The sequence below is a fragment of the Lissotriton vulgaris genome, chromosome 8, assembly GCF_964263255.1.
Source record: "Lissotriton vulgaris chromosome 8, aLisVul1.2, whole genome shotgun sequence".
Classification (NCBI taxonomy): Eukaryota; Metazoa; Chordata; class Amphibia; order Caudata; family Salamandridae; genus Lissotriton; species Lissotriton vulgaris.
Window position 1 is genome coordinate 201,703,264 of NC_141696.1, and position 16,834 is coordinate 201,720,097.

Consider the following 16,834-nt stretch of genomic DNA (forward strand, 5'->3'; position numbering starts at 1 on the left):
ATTTACAATTCTCTTACAGGTCATTTATCAGTACATTGTGGGGATTTTGCACAAAAGCTATGTGTTAGCTTGCAGAATAAAGAATTCCCATTCATTGATCCCAGAATTTCAGTATTGTTTAATAGAAGAGTATGGATGAACTTCTGCGCTTAGCACCCCATTCTGTAAGCACACATGATTCATTCATCCATCCTTTAACTAATGCACAAATCAAGCAATTTGTAGGGCTTGCTTAATTCAGCAAATCACTGATGATCTAGGATTTAATAGATAGGTTAAGCATATGGAGATATACTCAATATGCCTTTCATGCACATTGCTCATTCTATAAATCAGATGTAGTCATTCCCAGATTTGATTGGTCTTGCAAATCTGGAGACATTTCTCCTTGCTTAAAAAATTGTGCCACAATGAAATTCTAAAAAGTTATTTGTGTATTCACGTTCTTGACACGTGAAATGCATTTTCCATTCCTGTATAGAGTATCAACTTTGCATCATGGAATTCTAACTATTTATCTACAATATTAATGTTGTGTCCTACTAAAAACAGTGACCGTAGAAATTTGAGAGCTCCTCTTTAAAGTTTTGGTACAGGTTTCGCAGCTACGGCTATGCTTTCAACGGCACACTCATAAATATCTCTGTGAATTCTGAAATAACCATTTTCACCCCAGGAAAACCCCCAAGTATTTTTAATGATCCAGTAGCTTTCCCCTGAAGCATCATCTCTGTTGTAGCCTACCATCAGCACCGCGTGGTTCGTCAGCTCAAAAGGGTTAAAGCGATCCTGCAGTCCTGTGTGGTGATAAATCTCCCCTCAGTAATGCAGAATTTCATAAGAAACTTCAAAAGATACTGCCAAAGGTCCATGATTTACAAGTTCATATTTCATAAAAGCCTCAGTACACCCCCCATAAAACCCTCCAACATATTGGTACTCTGATGTGTAGTACTGGTAACAGTCCTCTTTAAGTTTGCAGGGAGATTCGAAGGCGGTGTTAGGGAGACACTCCTCCTCCACGATTCCAAAGTCTTGAACATATTTTTCTGCAATAAGATAGGGAAATCCTCGATCACAACCTGAAAATATTAGAACACAAGTTTATGAACATATCCAAGAGGCCTTTCATTTATCTAATGTAGTATTGTAGTAGGTGAATGAAAGCAGATGCAGTGAGTAAATCCAGGAACCTTTATTGTAGGCACAGAGCAGGACGAGAGATGACTCTTCCAAGCAGGAGTGGAGAGTAACTGCTTTGGAACAGAACACTCAGGTACAAGTACAAAACTAGAATGATAAAGTGAATACATTCTTAGAAGCACTAGAATGCGAAGCATGCAAGGAATGTACTACACATCTTCTCCATTTCCGAAGGCAAAGTAACAATGGCAATATGTTAAACTGTAGAGAGGAAAAGGAAAAAAAACACAAAAAAAAACCAAAACAAAAAAACTAACACACAAAATCTTTGAGGTAAACCGATGGTCTGCGGAACCTGAGAGAGCGGGAAGAACAGGAGCCTCCAGAACCTGAAACAGAACCAGGGGTTTGTGAGGGAGGTGAACAGCAAGAGGACGGACCTCTCCTCTTTTTCGCCTGATTGAAGAGAGGAGCAATGACACGACCTGCTATGCATAAGGTACTGGCCATACAGAAAGACCCTTCTGTGTCCTTTCCCCTTATCCGCTCATGCTGCACCTTTGCTTTTGACTTTACCCATTGACCGGGTCGGAATTATCACCGGTTCTTAGCTTCGTACCCTTCGCAATTTCAGCCCTGAAGAGTCAGAGGTATCCTCCTGTTGACGAAACACGTGTCGGCTGGCGATATATGTTCATGAAGAAAATGTTCACATAAACAACATGTTTATCACACAACCGGTGTCATCTTGTGTTTCTGCAAATTGCTCTGTATTATTACTGTTTATCCTTACACGTGTGCACAGTACCTGTTTGCAAGAGGGCGGACCCACAGGAATCAAGGGATCTCCCCCACCAAGGGCCATACCAGACATCCTCAGGTGTGAGACGTCCTCAGGTTCTTGAGCTAGGACATAGCTGCTAATACAGTGATTGTCCACATGTTTACTTTGTTTGTGGTGCACACCGCCTCTGTGGTAGAGAGCTACTAGTCGGAAGTTCCAACATTCACCATTGCTTAAGATGACAAAGTGATTAAGAACTTTTTGGACAGACAAGGACCCTTTAAACTTTGAAAGGCCTCTCCCAACCCTGCCACTTTTGATCTTGCCTAGGTCACCTACGTTGAAGCAACGGGATATCCAAAACCTTTTGGGGTTCAGATGGAACACCACGTAAAGTAACGATCTGTTTCTTCCAAGTGGGAACCAATTTTGAGCCAGGGGTCCTGCCCCTCATTAACTCAAATGGTGACTTACTTCCGTCAACAAGGGGAGTGGTCTGGTAAGCCCAAAGCATTTCATTTACCATTTTGCGCAGTGCCAAGCCATTAGCAGATGCATCTGGATGATCCCTTTCACCACGTTATTGGCCATCTCACACAAGCTGTTCCCTTGAGCTTTGTAAAGAGAGGTGCGGTGATGGGAGACAATTTTGTTAAAAGGTTTGCATATCCCTTTACACTAATTGAGTGCATTGTCTAAACAATTCACCCAGGAACTTGATGGTACTTTCAGTGGTTATGTCATTAGTAAACTCAACAACCAACCATTTGGAAAAAACATCTATCACCATAATAGTAAATCTGTCTTTTTCGTGAAGCTCTCCCATGGGACCGATAAAATCAAGGCAAATGCTGTGCCAGGGCACACGGGGTTCTCAATGTGTGTACTATTAGACTTGCAACCCATCTTTAGCCTCTTTTCCCCCTCCTTGCACACAGGGCAGTTTTCTACCCAATCCACCACTTGTGCATCTAGACCAGGCCACCAGAAAATATTTTTTAGGCGACGTTGTGTGAGAGTTTGGCCAAGGTGACCGTTGTGGGCCAAAGCTAAAAGTTTCCTCCTAATGCCAAATGGTGGAATGATCTACTTACCCTTGATAACACACCATCACTGCCTAACGACAACTCATCTAGAATTTTGGCGTAAGGGCGGACTGAGACTGGGAGACAACTTTCCCTTCTAGGACTGGACTTCAATACTTTGACTACTTCCTATAGGGTGTGATCATTCACCATCTCACGCTTCCAATTGTTAGTATCAAACACACCTTCAACCACAAAGACAGCATCATCTATTGAGGCTACAGCAATATCTTCATCAATTTCAGAGGTGGCTAGGTCAAGCACAGACTTCCAACCAAGCAACATTCTGGAGAGACAGTCAGCCTGGACGTTCCACCAGCCTTGAATGTACTCCACCTGATATTGGAATTCTTGGAGTTTAGATGCTAATTAGAGTGTCTTGCGGACCCTTTACCAGTACCACCAGGGGAAAGAACTCTGATTAAGAATTTGTGGTTGGGTCTGAGAAGGAATTTGGTACCCCCAAGTAAGTTCAAAAGTATTTTGTAGCCCATGATGCAGCAAGTGCCTCCCTCTTGATAACAGAATAGTAACTTTCTGAATTGGTGAATGTCCTGGAGGCAAAAGCCACTGTCCTTTTGGGCCCGGTTCTACATTAGGATAACATTGCCCCTAACGCAGTGGCACTTGCATCCACCGTAAGGATGGATTTGCAGTACACGTCAAAAGGAGACAAGACATTAGCTTTGCAAATATCTTTTTAGATATTGTTAAAACATTCTTGGTGTTGCATATTCCATACAAAACTCACCCCCTTCTGGAGAAAACCTCGTAAATAAGCAGTATTGTCAGAGAATTTTTTACAAATTTGGAACAGTACTCTATTAGGCCCATAAATGATTGTAGTTGGTCCTTGTCTGCAGGGGGCATGGCCAAATCTATGGTACTATACAAGCTTTTCTTTGGTGTGACCCCTGAAGCACTGATGGTATGACCAAGATATTCGATCTTGTCGACGAGGAATTTGCACTTCTCTTTGCGGAGGGTAAGCCAATCTTTCAAGAACAATTCTGAGAATGGCGTTGTGTTCCTCTACTGATTGACCATAGATCAAGATGTTGTCTTGAAAGTAAATTGTGTTGTCTACCCCATTGAAAATATTGGAGACCATGCTTTGGAAGAGGGTGGTTACTAACTCAGTAATGTTGGGGAGCGGAGAGGTATCTGCTACTACACACTGGTTTAACGATCTCAAGTCGACACAGAATCTCAACTAACTTGCCATAAGCCTTCTTAGTGATTACTGCATGAGAAATCCAGGGAGAAGCCTCCACTGGCCCAATGACTCCCACAGTAAGCATTTCTTTAATGAGATTTTTTACTTCTCCCTTCACTACAATGGGTACGTATCTGACGTTGTGCTGAACGGGTATAGAATCTTTTTGGAGTATGATGCAATGGGCATACCCTTTGAGCTGGCAAAGCTCCTCTCTAAAAAAAATTGTCTGCCCCCTTGATGATACTCTCTAAACTTTAATCTTTAATAACCATGACCTGCATGGGAGCTCTTGGATTGACTATAATACGTAAGTCATACTGGTGTACCCACCCTAGGATAGCTGGGCCATGTTCCACTACATTAACTTTGCCCTGAATTTTCCTGTGAGAGAAAATAATGTATGCTTCAAAATAACCCAAGATATCTATTGACTCGCCTTGATAGCCACCCCCCCCACTTTCAGGAGAAGCAGTGTGTTGTCCTACTTCTCCTAGAAAAGGTGCTTAGGGACAATGGTGAATTTTGATCCAGTGTCAATCATCAAGCACACATCGCATCCGTCTATAGAAAATGTAGCCTTAGGTCTATTTTTCCTTCATCATCACAGAGACCTCTTCCGACTCAAGCACTAAAATTCTGTCACCGTCACCGTCACCGTCGAGGTCATCAGTATTTCCAGCCCCTTGTACACTAGGTACTGTGGAATGAAATTTGCTTCGGCAAACTCTGGCATAATGACCCATGCGACCACATTTCAAGATTTCCTGCTTCAAAGCAAAACTAAATTTTGAGTCTGAAGTGTGTGCACGTCTACACACCTATTACACATTTTGATGCCTGAAGACCTAGGGTTGAAGGGCTTCCTTAGAAATTGCCCTCTATTTTTAACTGCGGCAATGGTGCATGAAACATTATCATCCTGGTCGTTCTCTCAAGACTCCTGCAAAGAAACTTTGTTAATGTCATGACTGATAGTTCTTCTTTCTAGTTCTTTCATTCACCCTTCGGATTATTCAACATCTCTGGCTAAGTCAATGGCAGTCTTAAGGTTAGGGTTCTTCACCACCCAGAGTCACTCTTGAATCTTCTTATTATTACTTTGGACAATAAGTTGGTCTCTTATTAGTTCGCCTCTCATTGTACCAAATTTGCATTTAATGGACAGTTCTGTAAGTCTGGAAATAAATTAATCAATGGATTCTCCTTGTTTCTGGTGTTGCGTGTAAAATTTATATCTGATCATTACTAAGTTCTCCTCTTTGGCATACCTTACTTCCAATCTACAGATTGCGTCTTTGTATTCATCAGGCATGACTTGACCGTTAGCCTGAAGTAACTGGGTAAGTTAGCGAAAGCTGCCCCTGTTTGCCTAAATTTCTTAAGAGGAGGGCTTTCTTCCTTTTGGCAGAGAAATCGTGTCCTTTCAAAGCATCTAAGTAATTTTCAAACATAAGTATCCAATCCTCCCATGGGATGCTAGGAGGTCCGGGTTGTGCCAAGAAATATGCAGAGATATGTGCAGAGATATGCAGTGGCGGCTGGTGGAATTTGAAACTGGTGAGGCGTATGCAGAATGAATCAACGTATGCGAGCAAGCGCAGCGAGCGAGATCGACGGCAATAAGTGAGGTTCTGGGGGTTCTCCTGACTTCTGAAGAGGGCTAGGGTACTAAGCAAGACTGCTTGGCTCTACCCTTTCCAATAGAAAACACTAGTTAGTGATGTGAACAAGTTCAATGGACAAACCTGGGGTCTAGGGAGAGTCCCTCTGCTGAGAAAGAAATTTAAAAAAGATTGGCAAATGGTGCATTTTAAACATTCATTGTTTGAATCAACAGCAATACTATCCCAGGTAATATATGCATAGAAAACCATGTTACTACAGAAAGAATCTGCATCAACCAGCAATGCTCTCCCAGTACAACCTGCGGAAATTATTATGCACCACGCAGTAAAACATGCAATGATGTCATTAAAAGTTCCACAGAACTTTGATTTCTGTTAAAACAGTACAATGGTTCATGGTGTAGTTCAGCATTGTAGTCTCTATAGTCTGCAGGAAAGAAAAGTACATCCCCATTAACACACAAGTTATACGAAAGGTCTGTCCCACCACACTTTAGCTTCCAAATATTCTTTCGTATCATTCCTCCATTAGAATGTGATACCAGAATCTCTTCCCCTCTCATGGCAGACAAAGAAATGCAGAATCACATGAGTCCTGCGGAGCTAAGAAAACATTTGCTTAATATGCTGCCAATTAAACAGCTCCACCAGTTAAGTAAATAGCTGCTCACAGGTGCCCTCAGGACTGCACTTCATTAGTTACTGTACATATTTTGAGTCAGTTGAGGACTAGTCACTTAAAAAGACGGAAGAAGTACCTGGGGTCCATGTAGTCACATACCGCTAACATGAGACCTTAATGCAAAGAAATTTGGCTTTTATAAGACTCCATCAACAAGTTCACAAGGAACACAGACTGTCTTCCACCATTTTCACCTTTCAAGCACTTCAGATAGCAGTGAGTGCAAGGCATGAAGACTCCTGATTTACAGAGATGTAGTACAGAAAGCCGAAATAGTGCTAGCCACTCCATACATTTTGTAGTCACCGGATTCCCATAATTTTCCCCAGCTTCACCAGGGGTGCACCAACTCCGACTGTCCTTTGTGAATCTGGTAACAATCACCCTCCTAAGCCAGTGTCTCTGACCGATACTCACTGCTCGCTACTAAGGAAGAATAGGAAATAAAGAGACCTTTCCGAGGTCACAACAGGACAGGTACACTCCTTGCTCTGCTCTGAACCGCGCTAGGCTTGACCTGGGGACAAATCCCTCAAGTATGCGCATTTCGTGCCCAGGGTCTAAGAAAGAGTTGGGCACAAACTGGGGTTTGCACTCTATTCTGTATTTCTGGGGTGGTCTCACGTTATCCTCCACCTATACCTATCTGACCACTTTGTCAACTGACCCACCTGGGCATTCCAAGGCCCCAACACCTATAACCACATCCGACCAACATCACTTATGCCCATATTTCCCATTTAACCCTGTGCACTGCACACAAAGCGCACTGAGGTGGCTTCTGCTGTATGCAGAACTTTACAAATGAAGTAATCTACATGTTCATCCACTGCATTCGTTTACTCAACAACTTGATCTTGCAGCATGGTCCGTGCCAAGGAGTCAGAACGCAGCCACTAAGCCTCTCGCAGGAATTAATGGATAAATCATGTACTGCCCATGCAGCATAATCTCTTTAGTGTCCTGGTAGCAAAGGGGAGGCCGAGATGAGGGTTAGTCAAATATGGGCAATTAAGTAAAGAGTAACCAAGGGCACAGACAAACAGCACAAGATATTTATGCCTCGTTTTATGGCAGTAGTCACTCTGAACAATGATTAGGCATTGCACGTTAGGGCTTTGCAACAGGAACTTTGAGTACTCTGCATTACTGTGCAGGGTGAGTTGTAACCATGAAAGGTACAGCCAAGATTACAAACACAGCCTTGAGTACCCAGGCCTTCTTTTCATCAATCCAGAGGCCTTTACTGAACTTAAAATAAGACAAAAGTTAGCGTTTTGGAAAACCTGGTTGTCAGTCAAGAAACACAAGAAACAAACTAAATATTTAAAATACATTACATTTCATCAGCAAATTAGCTGAATAATGCTCGAATGAAACCGTCGCTCGTCTGTGTTTTTTTAATATTCAGAAAACAGCGATGGTAAAGGAAAACGTATGTAATAGATGGCCATCCCATCATTCATTAAAACATCTCAGGAAATGGTGTTTCCTGGTCTGGAAAGTCAGCACATCCAGGTAAAAACACGCCATTATGAGGGTAAGAAAAAGGAAACATGAAATACAATGGAAAATAGCTAGCAGCCCCATGTCCATAATATAGCACCAAGAGGTGTACACACCCACATTACGAACGGTGGCATACTCCCACAATAAAGCTAAACATACGACACCTGGGGCAGTCAATGCTTCTGTGCATTAAGGGACGTGGCGAATTTAAAAATAGCACATTCTTAGAAGCATGCACCTCTTAAGGTGGGATTTAATTTCACAGTACAGTGCTCCGACAATGGCACACACGGACCAGCGACAGAGGCACAAAAGTCCTCTGCCGCTGAAGCTCTGACATTTGCCTCCAGTGGAGGGGAGGACGTGCGGGGGCAAGTTAGACAGCACAGACTGCTGGGCTGGAGATGAGGCTTGAAGTGTGTTGTGGCTCAATATTCGTAATCTCGTTTCCCTCCTCTGTGGCTAAAAAGTTAACCTGACGGCTCCCAGACTGGCTTGCATCAGTGTCTGACTCTGCAGCCTATAAGGCTGTCAGGCGAGGCTGCAGAACAGATGTAAATCGCCCTAGCATTCCTTCCCTCCCCCTGGGCCCCTCCGCCTCTACACCTGAAGGCCAGCTCTGTTTATGACACGGCAAAAGCAAACATGAGTGCTCTCTGCCTCCACAAAGCAGACATCCCTTGGTCCTGCAAAGACTAAAATACAACAGGCATAAATAAACACAAATACATATACATATACGTGCAGGGGCGCGTATATGTAAGATTAAAATAATATTAAAAAATAAAACTTAACGATCAGCGCCGCCTCTGCAACTCTGCATGACTGTTGAAGAGCACTGGACCCCCGACCAGGAAGCGCAAACAGGAACAGCCGCGACGTCACTGGCGTGCCAACCCCTCTACTGATGCTGCTCAAGCAGCACCGACAGGATTGGTTGAGGGCATGGATACTCTCTGCCCATTAGGAGACCGGGGGATGCGGCATCAAACCCTGGTTCTCCTAATATGCAGCCTAGAGTGCGCATGTTCGGGCTGACCATAAAAATGATCAGCCCACAAATGAACATGCGCACTGTTGCTGGGACTACTGCAAATGTCTCTAGTGCGCTGCTAGCCTGTCACTCAACTTTTTGAGTGCTGCCGCAGCCCGCCCCCACCCTCGTTCTACTTCTCCGACGCAGAGTTGCTAATTCCAATCAGGAGTCCTGATTGGAATTAGCGGCGGAGAATTAGAAAGAACAATTTTGGGCCGTGGCATCAGTGGGGCAACGCCCCCAATGGACCCACCGCCACTGGTGTGCAGAAGACATGTTATGGTATGAATGAAAAAGTGAGGAGGAGAATAAAGGACTGTAGCTGACGATCCGGAGGAAAGTCAACACCAGGAGGATTTAAGTAAGGAAATCCAGGGCATGAAAGTTAAAGTCATGAGCGAGCGAGAATTAGCGAAAAATACCTTCAAAAGGATGTCAGCAGTGCCAGATGCGCTGCAATATACCACAGGCATGTATATCGCTGTGAGGGTCAGATCCGATGCTCCGGCGTGAGGAGGAAGGCAGCCTCGGTGAACTCCTTGCAATCTGGATCACCCCGTGGAGTGTTGCCAGGGAAACCGAAGTGTGGAGAAGCCAAGAAAATGGCAGACAACGTGCCCATGCTGACGTTGTGCGTCTTGATGCAGGACGTACTCCAGAATTGATGTTTCGCGTTGCTAACGACACATGCAACAGCAAAGTGCATCAACGAAGCACGGATCGCTAAGGGAAGCATTGCTAGGAAGAAGTTCCTTGGGGAAGGTGCTTACCGTTGTCGTGGAAACGCTGGCGCACTAAGTAGCAGTGAGCAGAGTACATCACTGTCGGCAACCACAGTATCTACACGTCATCGATGGAGCGTCACAGGGAATGGGTACCTCTTTCCCGAAAATGGCTTGCTGTACTGCAACAAGGGGGTCTTGGGGGGGGCAGCCGACCTTAGGGAGGTCCCCCCAGGGCAGTTTGGGAGGGTCAGGCGGGGGGGGTGGGTTGTTGCAGTCTCCCGAGCATTTTTCAAGTTTGGACTTGCTTTTCCTACCAGAGGTAGCCCAAGCATAAATGCTGTCGGCTCCTCCCCCCAGGCCACCATTTTAGGTTTGGTGACCTGGTGGCCGAGAGGTAGCTTAGAGAATTGTTTGTCCTGAGGTAATTTAGTGTTGCGCTTAACTCATCTTTTTCGACGTCATTATTCAAGAATTATGGCGGCTGAAGACTAGAGGGTTTTAGAAGCCATTCAGCTTCTCAGTGACCTGGGAGGCTGCACTTGGTTATTGGCAATACTGAGGGCCTGTCGCGGCCCCACCGTCAAGCTTCCGACGGTGTTGCCGCTGTGGTGGCGGCCTGTGTCACCCCCAAGCGCTCCCGCTCGGGGGCTCTAAGCGAGCGTGGCCGCTCTCGTATTAAGAAGTCGGCCCAGCGGAAGATGGAAGAAGCGGCGAACGATGAAGCCCAGCGGTCTTTGGTGCCGGTAAGACCCGCGCTAGTGGGGGCTTTGACTGCGGGGGGGGGGCGCGGGAGCTGACTCATGCTCCGGCGGCTTAGGTGCGGGCAGGCTCTGTGTCGGCGCAGCGGGGGAGGAGAGGTGCTCAGCGCGGCGGCCAGAAGCGTTCTGCTTCGGCCTCCGCGTTAGTATCGGAGGCTGTTACTCGGGGAGGGGGGAGGAGCGGGTGCACGTTTCGTGTTTCCCGTCGCTCCCTCAGTTAAATACCTTTGCGATTGAAGGAGAGGGGCATGCCTTTGCTGAGGTCACGGCGACTGACTCTGTGCCAATTTATAGTGTGTTGGGGAGAGAAGCGAGCTCTTTTATCGCCTGTTTGTTCGTCTGTGAGGGGACAGGAGGTTATTGTGAGGCAAAAGCAGATACCAGTGCAAGCAGCAGAGGAAGTTTTCGATCATGGTGCAATGGGGCAATTCAGCCCTTTGTTGTTTTCCCCTGCAGTTTCCAATAGGGGTGAAGTACTTTCTGTCAGGAGTGGGTCGGTAGGGGAGGGGGAGTGGGCACAGACGGGGGGTTGGGTAGATATGTCTTTTGGGGCGCAGGGACAGGAAACAGGCAGGTTAACTTCCCCTGTTTATTCCTTAGGGTCCAGCAGGGTGGTTCCTATGAATTTGTTGCAGGCAGGCTCTCTTTCTTCAAAGGGGGTGGTGAAAAAGGGGCTTGGTGTGGGAGCAGGGTCATGGGAAGGACTGGATGTTTTTCCTTCATGGTCTGAGGGTATTCGTGAATCTGGTAGGGGCAGGAGTAGGGTGAGTTTTGGTTTTCAGAAGGAGTCGGGCGGGTTGTTAAATTGCATAATCCTAAGTTGGGGAGTCAAGTGATGGAGGCTCGTGATGTAGTGGTTCAGAAACAGGTGGCGTCTGGAAGCCAAACTCTAGGTCCTGCGTCGGCTGTATTACAGGCTATGCTGGATTGGAGCAGTGGGGAGGAGGTGGTGGAGCCTTCCCCTCCTCCTAGTAGGATTGCAAGACAAAGGGATCATGCAGGGAGATTGGTTAAGGGGGTCAGTTGGACCCGGTGTGGTTAGTAGTCAGGGTCCCGGCACATCAGTCCAGCCTTTTTCTTTTCAGGTTAGGGACCGGGGTGGGACAGCAGACTCGGTAGGGCGGAGTCCAGCCCATGTTCACCGAGGAGAAGGGAGGGTGGAGCCTAGCGTGGCACATTCCGTACCGTCGGGGGATCCCGGCGCGGTCAGCAGATGCTGGTCCGGCGCGACCTCGCTGGCCCCTACATATCTTCACACACGGAGGATGGATTGGTCTGCTGCAAATCTTTACAGGAATAGTAAAATGTCTGGGGAGTACCGGCGTGTACAGTCGGCTCCCCCTTTGAGTGTTCAACAAAGGGTTGGTAAGGCCCAATCTAGTGTGGTAGAGCCTGGTAAAGCTCATAAGAGATTGTTGGTGTCAAGCTTTCCCCGGATGGAGGAGTCTTTGCTCTTGGACTATGATGAGGATAGCCCCGAGGAAGGGGAACTGCGTGATACTGTGTCTGGAGGGGGGCATTCTCATGCTTCTCATAGTATTTTACAGGCACCGGTGGCGGTGCAAGCAAAGAAAGTGGTGGCGTCCGGACCTACTCGAGAGCGCAGCCCTGCAGGAAGGGTTCCTCGGAGGGTGGACAATGCGGACCAAATGGCATGGAGGTCGGGGCCAGGGCAAGCCCCGTGTTAAACCCAGGTGAGCTTTGTGAACCACGGGCCAAACCAAAAATGGTGTCTGTGGGGACCGGGGGTGAGTCATTAGAGGGTGAGACACGAGGTAAATTGTTTAAGGGGCGCTATGTTAAAGATCAAGGGGTAGGTACAGGTGATGGGGAGAGTGCGGCCGCCAAGGTTGAGAGTGGCACGAACACTGAGTCCATAGGGGAGGGAAAAGATCCTTTACATAGCAAGGAATTGAAAATTAAGAAATTACCCTATATGGGTGTGACTAAGCCTTTAGGGGCCCATTTGATGCTTTCCACTAAAGAAAGGATTTGGAAAGGTGAGTATGTAGAGCTTTTGAATCTGCTACATAGGGAGGTGCGATGTAAGGAAGGCTCAAAAGAGGAAGAGTATGAGCTGGCTAAGCGCCCAATGGTACCGCTGACTATTGAGAACTGGACGTCAGCATTTTTAATTTACGCTAGTGTGTATTGCGAAAAGTTTCCAGAGCGCTGCATTGCTTTATTTAAATATATGGATGTTATCAGAAAAGCACAGATCACTGGTAGTGGTTTTGCTTGGGCACAATATGATGAGGAGTTCAGGGCCCGTATGGTGTGTGACCCTGATGCCAAGTGGGGCGAATTCGACACTGATCTTTGGCAACACACGATGGGTGTTTCAGTGGGTGGTAAGACCATTTTCACGGCTAGTGGCTTACTGTTAGTTTATCGGCCCTTTCAAGGAAAGCCCACCAGGGGAGGGGTGGGAAGCACAGCAGTTACACAGTCAGGAGGGGGGGGCTTGTTGGGATTTTAACAAAGGGTTGTGTTCAAGGGAGTTCTGCAGATTTCGACATGAATGCTCCCAATGTGGTAGGAAACACCCATCAGTCAAATGCTGGGGGCATGGAGCAACAGGCGGGCAACAGTGGTCACAGCAGGGTGCTGGCACGTCCGGCCCCTCCCAACATTCCCAGGCAAACAGAGCAGGGAAGAATGCTCCTGGAGTTGGGCCCAAAGGCTCATACTTCGGTTAAGTTGGTCCAGTTGGCTGAAAGTCTGACGGGGTATGGTGATGTGAGAGCTCAAAAAATTTTGGTAGCAGGTTTTCGAGAAGGTTTCAGATTGGGATATTCAGGTCCTCGTGTGCGGCGTTGGTCCAGGAATTTGAAATCGGCTGATGAGCTTCAAACAGTGGTGCAGGACAAACTAGATAAAGAAGTGCTTGAAGGGAGAATGGCAGGCCCTTTTGCTGATTGGCCTTTGGACGACTTGATCATTTCACCTATAGGAGTCGTTCCTAAAAAAGAGCCTGGACAATATAGGTTAATCCAACACTTATCATGGCGAGAAGGGGCATCAGTGAATGATTTCATTGATGAAGAGTCAGCTTCAGTGTCCTATTCTTCTGTTGATGTGGCCATTTATTTGCTGGTGGCAGCGGGTCCTTTGGCCGAAATGCAAAATGCGACTTCAAATCTGCATATAGACTGCTTCCAGTCCATCCTGAAGACTGGTGTCTTCTGGGTATCCATTTCCATGGAAAATGGTACGTGGACAAAGCACTGCCAATGGGTTGCTCGATGTCCTGTGCTCTCTTGAAACTTTTTGCACTTTTTTGCAGTGGTTTTTCACACACCGATCTGGTCAGGAGCTTGTCACACACTATCTAGACAATTTCTTTTTTGTGGGGCCCCAGGGATCCTCTGAGTGTCAGGCAGCATTATACACATTCCAAGAACTTATGGATTATTTGGGAGTGCCACTGGCACCCTAAAAGACCATGGGTCCTTGCGCGACCATGTCTTTTTTGGGAATTGAGCTTGATTCAAGAGCTATGCAGGCTCGTTTGCCACAGGGTAAGAAAGTGAAAATGCTGGATCTTTTACAGACAATGTTGGCAAAACTAAAGGTTACAGTGAAAGAGGTACAGGTCCTGTTGGGTCATTTGAATTTTGCCTGCAGGGTGGTGAAAGCGGGTAGAACTTTCTGCAGGCGGCTGGGCACTCTCAGGACATCATTTACTTCATCACCGTGTGAGATTGGCTGCTGGGGTGAAAGAGGATTTGCGGATGTGGTCCACCTTTTTGCATTCCTTTAATGGAGTTCCTTTGGCTCGTGAGGAGGACTGGCTGTGGGAGGTTCAAATTTTTTCAGACGCAGCAGGCAGTGATGGTTTTTGGTTAGTATTGACGAGGCAGGTGGTACGCGGAGAAGTGGCCGGAACTGTGGAAGGATGGTGGCAGAAGCATTGCTTTCTTGGAACGGTTTCCAGTGGTGGTTGCTTTGACACTGTGGGGGCAGGTGTTAGCCCACAAGAAGGTTTTTTTCCGAATTGACAATCGGGCTGTGGTGGACATCATCAACAAGCAGTCTGACAGGGATCCCCAGATTCTGAAATTGCTGCGAGTTTTTGTGTTGGGGTGCCTTAGGTATGACATCAGTTTTAGGGCTCTGCACATTCCTGGTGTGGACAATGACATTGCAGATGCTTTGTCTCGTTCGCAGTGGGAGAGGTTCCATGGGCTTGCCTCGGAGGCGGACAGGACACCGACACACATGCCGGAGCACCTATGGGAGGTCGGCAACACAGGGTCCTACAGTTGGTGGTAGGTTCGTTGCCTTCATCTACTCAAGCTGCTTATGACCTGGCTTGGAGGGACTTTTTGGCGTCTGGAGCTCGCAGGCGTGAACCTGGCTGGAGGCGTTTGGATGATGTAGTTCAATTTATTCTGTACTTGATAGATAAAGGGTTATCCAGGGTTACTATTGTTGGGAAGTTAGCGGGCATATCCTTTATAGGTAAAATCCTTTGGGGTTACTCTCCTTCAGCTGGTGAAGTAGGGAGGAGACTGTTGGAGGGGTGGGCTCGAGAACACAATGTACAGCAGTCAGTTCGGAATCCCTTGTCTTGGCAGACTCTGGCCCGGGTGGTGGAGGCACTTCCTTTTATTTGTACTGATGATTTTGAGGTTTGCCTGTTTTCCACACCCATGGTGTGGATGTTTTTGGAGCATTCAGGGTTTCGGAGTTGTTGGGTTCTAAGTTTAATAATGGTGTTGGGTGGGGGGATGTTCATTTCTCCGAGGAAGGTGTTCATGTATGGCTGCATCGTTCAAAAACGGATCAAAGAGGTAAAGGTAAAGGGATTTGGTTGGAAGCATCCTCACCCTTTGTAACATGTCCCTTGCAGTTGGCCAGGAAATGGTGTACTGTTTCGGGTGGGGCTATAGAAGCTGGCATTTTTCAGCATGCAGATGGTGCCAGGGTCACTGATTATCAATTGTGCATGGTACTACGCAAAGCGTTGAAGAGCATTGGTCTGGATGAAAAGAAGTATGGCACTCATTCTTTTCGAATTGGGGCAGAGACTGAGGCGCATAATCGGTGTTGGTCTGGGCAAGATATCATGCGCTTAGGGCGTTGGCCATCCAGGTGTTTTCAGCGCTATGTACGACTTGAAGTGGGCGAGGCGCTTGCGTCATCCTCTTTGTCTTAAAATTTGATACTGCTTTTCTCTTTCCAGGTTCGGTGGCTGGTCCCCGGTCAACGGCTCTGACCATTTGGATTGTGGGTCATTTATTCGTGAAGTTGGCACAGATTCAAGCACAGAATAACTATTTTGGATCACTGCTTGGTTTTAATGAACGTTTTTTCAATGTTATTTGGAGAGGCAGAGGGGGTATGTGTTGGAACGAATTGATTCCTGCTCTTAATTCCTGGTTGGGCTAGGGCCACTGTCCTGATGTTTTAGTTATTCGCCTGGGAGAAAATGATCTGTGTAGGGTGAAGGGAGTGGTTCTCTTACGTGCAATAAAGAAGGATCTTTCTCTATTGAAGCAGCAGTGGGCGGGTTGTCATTTTTTTTGGACGGAATTGGTCCCGAGGAGGTCTTGGAGAGAAGCTAACAAGCCCAAGGCAATTGATAAGGCGCGGAAAAAGATCAACTCAGAGGTTTCCAAGTTTTGCAGGGATTTGGGTTTTGGTCGTGTGTCGCATGGTGACATCCGGCATGATGCGGTGGAGTTCTTTTGGGATGATGGTGTTCACCTTTCTCAGTTGGGTATGGACCTATATCTTTTGGAGTTGCGTGAAGTTTTGTCTCGCTGTTTGAAGATTCAGGAGTTTTCTGGTTAATCCGCCCCTTTTTTCGTCTTTAGTGTATTCGTACTGTTTTGGGGGGCAGACAGGGGGGTGTATTTCTCCCCCCCCCCCGCTTTCTGGGTGGCGGGCGTTTAGTTGTTTTTGTCAGGCTTGGTAAGTTTGTGGTTGGTTTTTACTTGGTTGGCACATTCGGCAGGGGGAATTGGGCATGATGACTGTTTGGGATGGTTGCATAGGTTGGGGGACCAATAGGGGTTTGAGGGCAAACTGTGGAGTTTGTTTTATGGTTTGGAGGGTTTGATAAGTTGAAATGTTTATGCGGGGTGTGTGCATTGTTGGATTTGTAATGATGTAATGTTCGGGGTCAATGACGTTTTAGGGGTGGGGGTGGGGTGGTGGAAATTAAGGAAGTTATTATTTAGTGAGGTTTAGTTTTGTAAGGCATTGGCCGAGGTTTTAATTTGTTAATGTGCACCTGTTTTAATAAAGTGGCCTTTTTCAC

At 46.7% G+C, this 16,834-nt stretch overlaps 1 pseudogene; it reads right to left on the reverse strand.

The window, feature by feature from the left end:
* Positions 1-542: 542 nt before the first annotated feature.
* The window catches only part of LOC147696870 (dipeptidyl peptidase 1-like), a 159,900-nt pseudogene continuing 143,608 nt past the window's right edge, over positions 543-16,834 (reverse strand).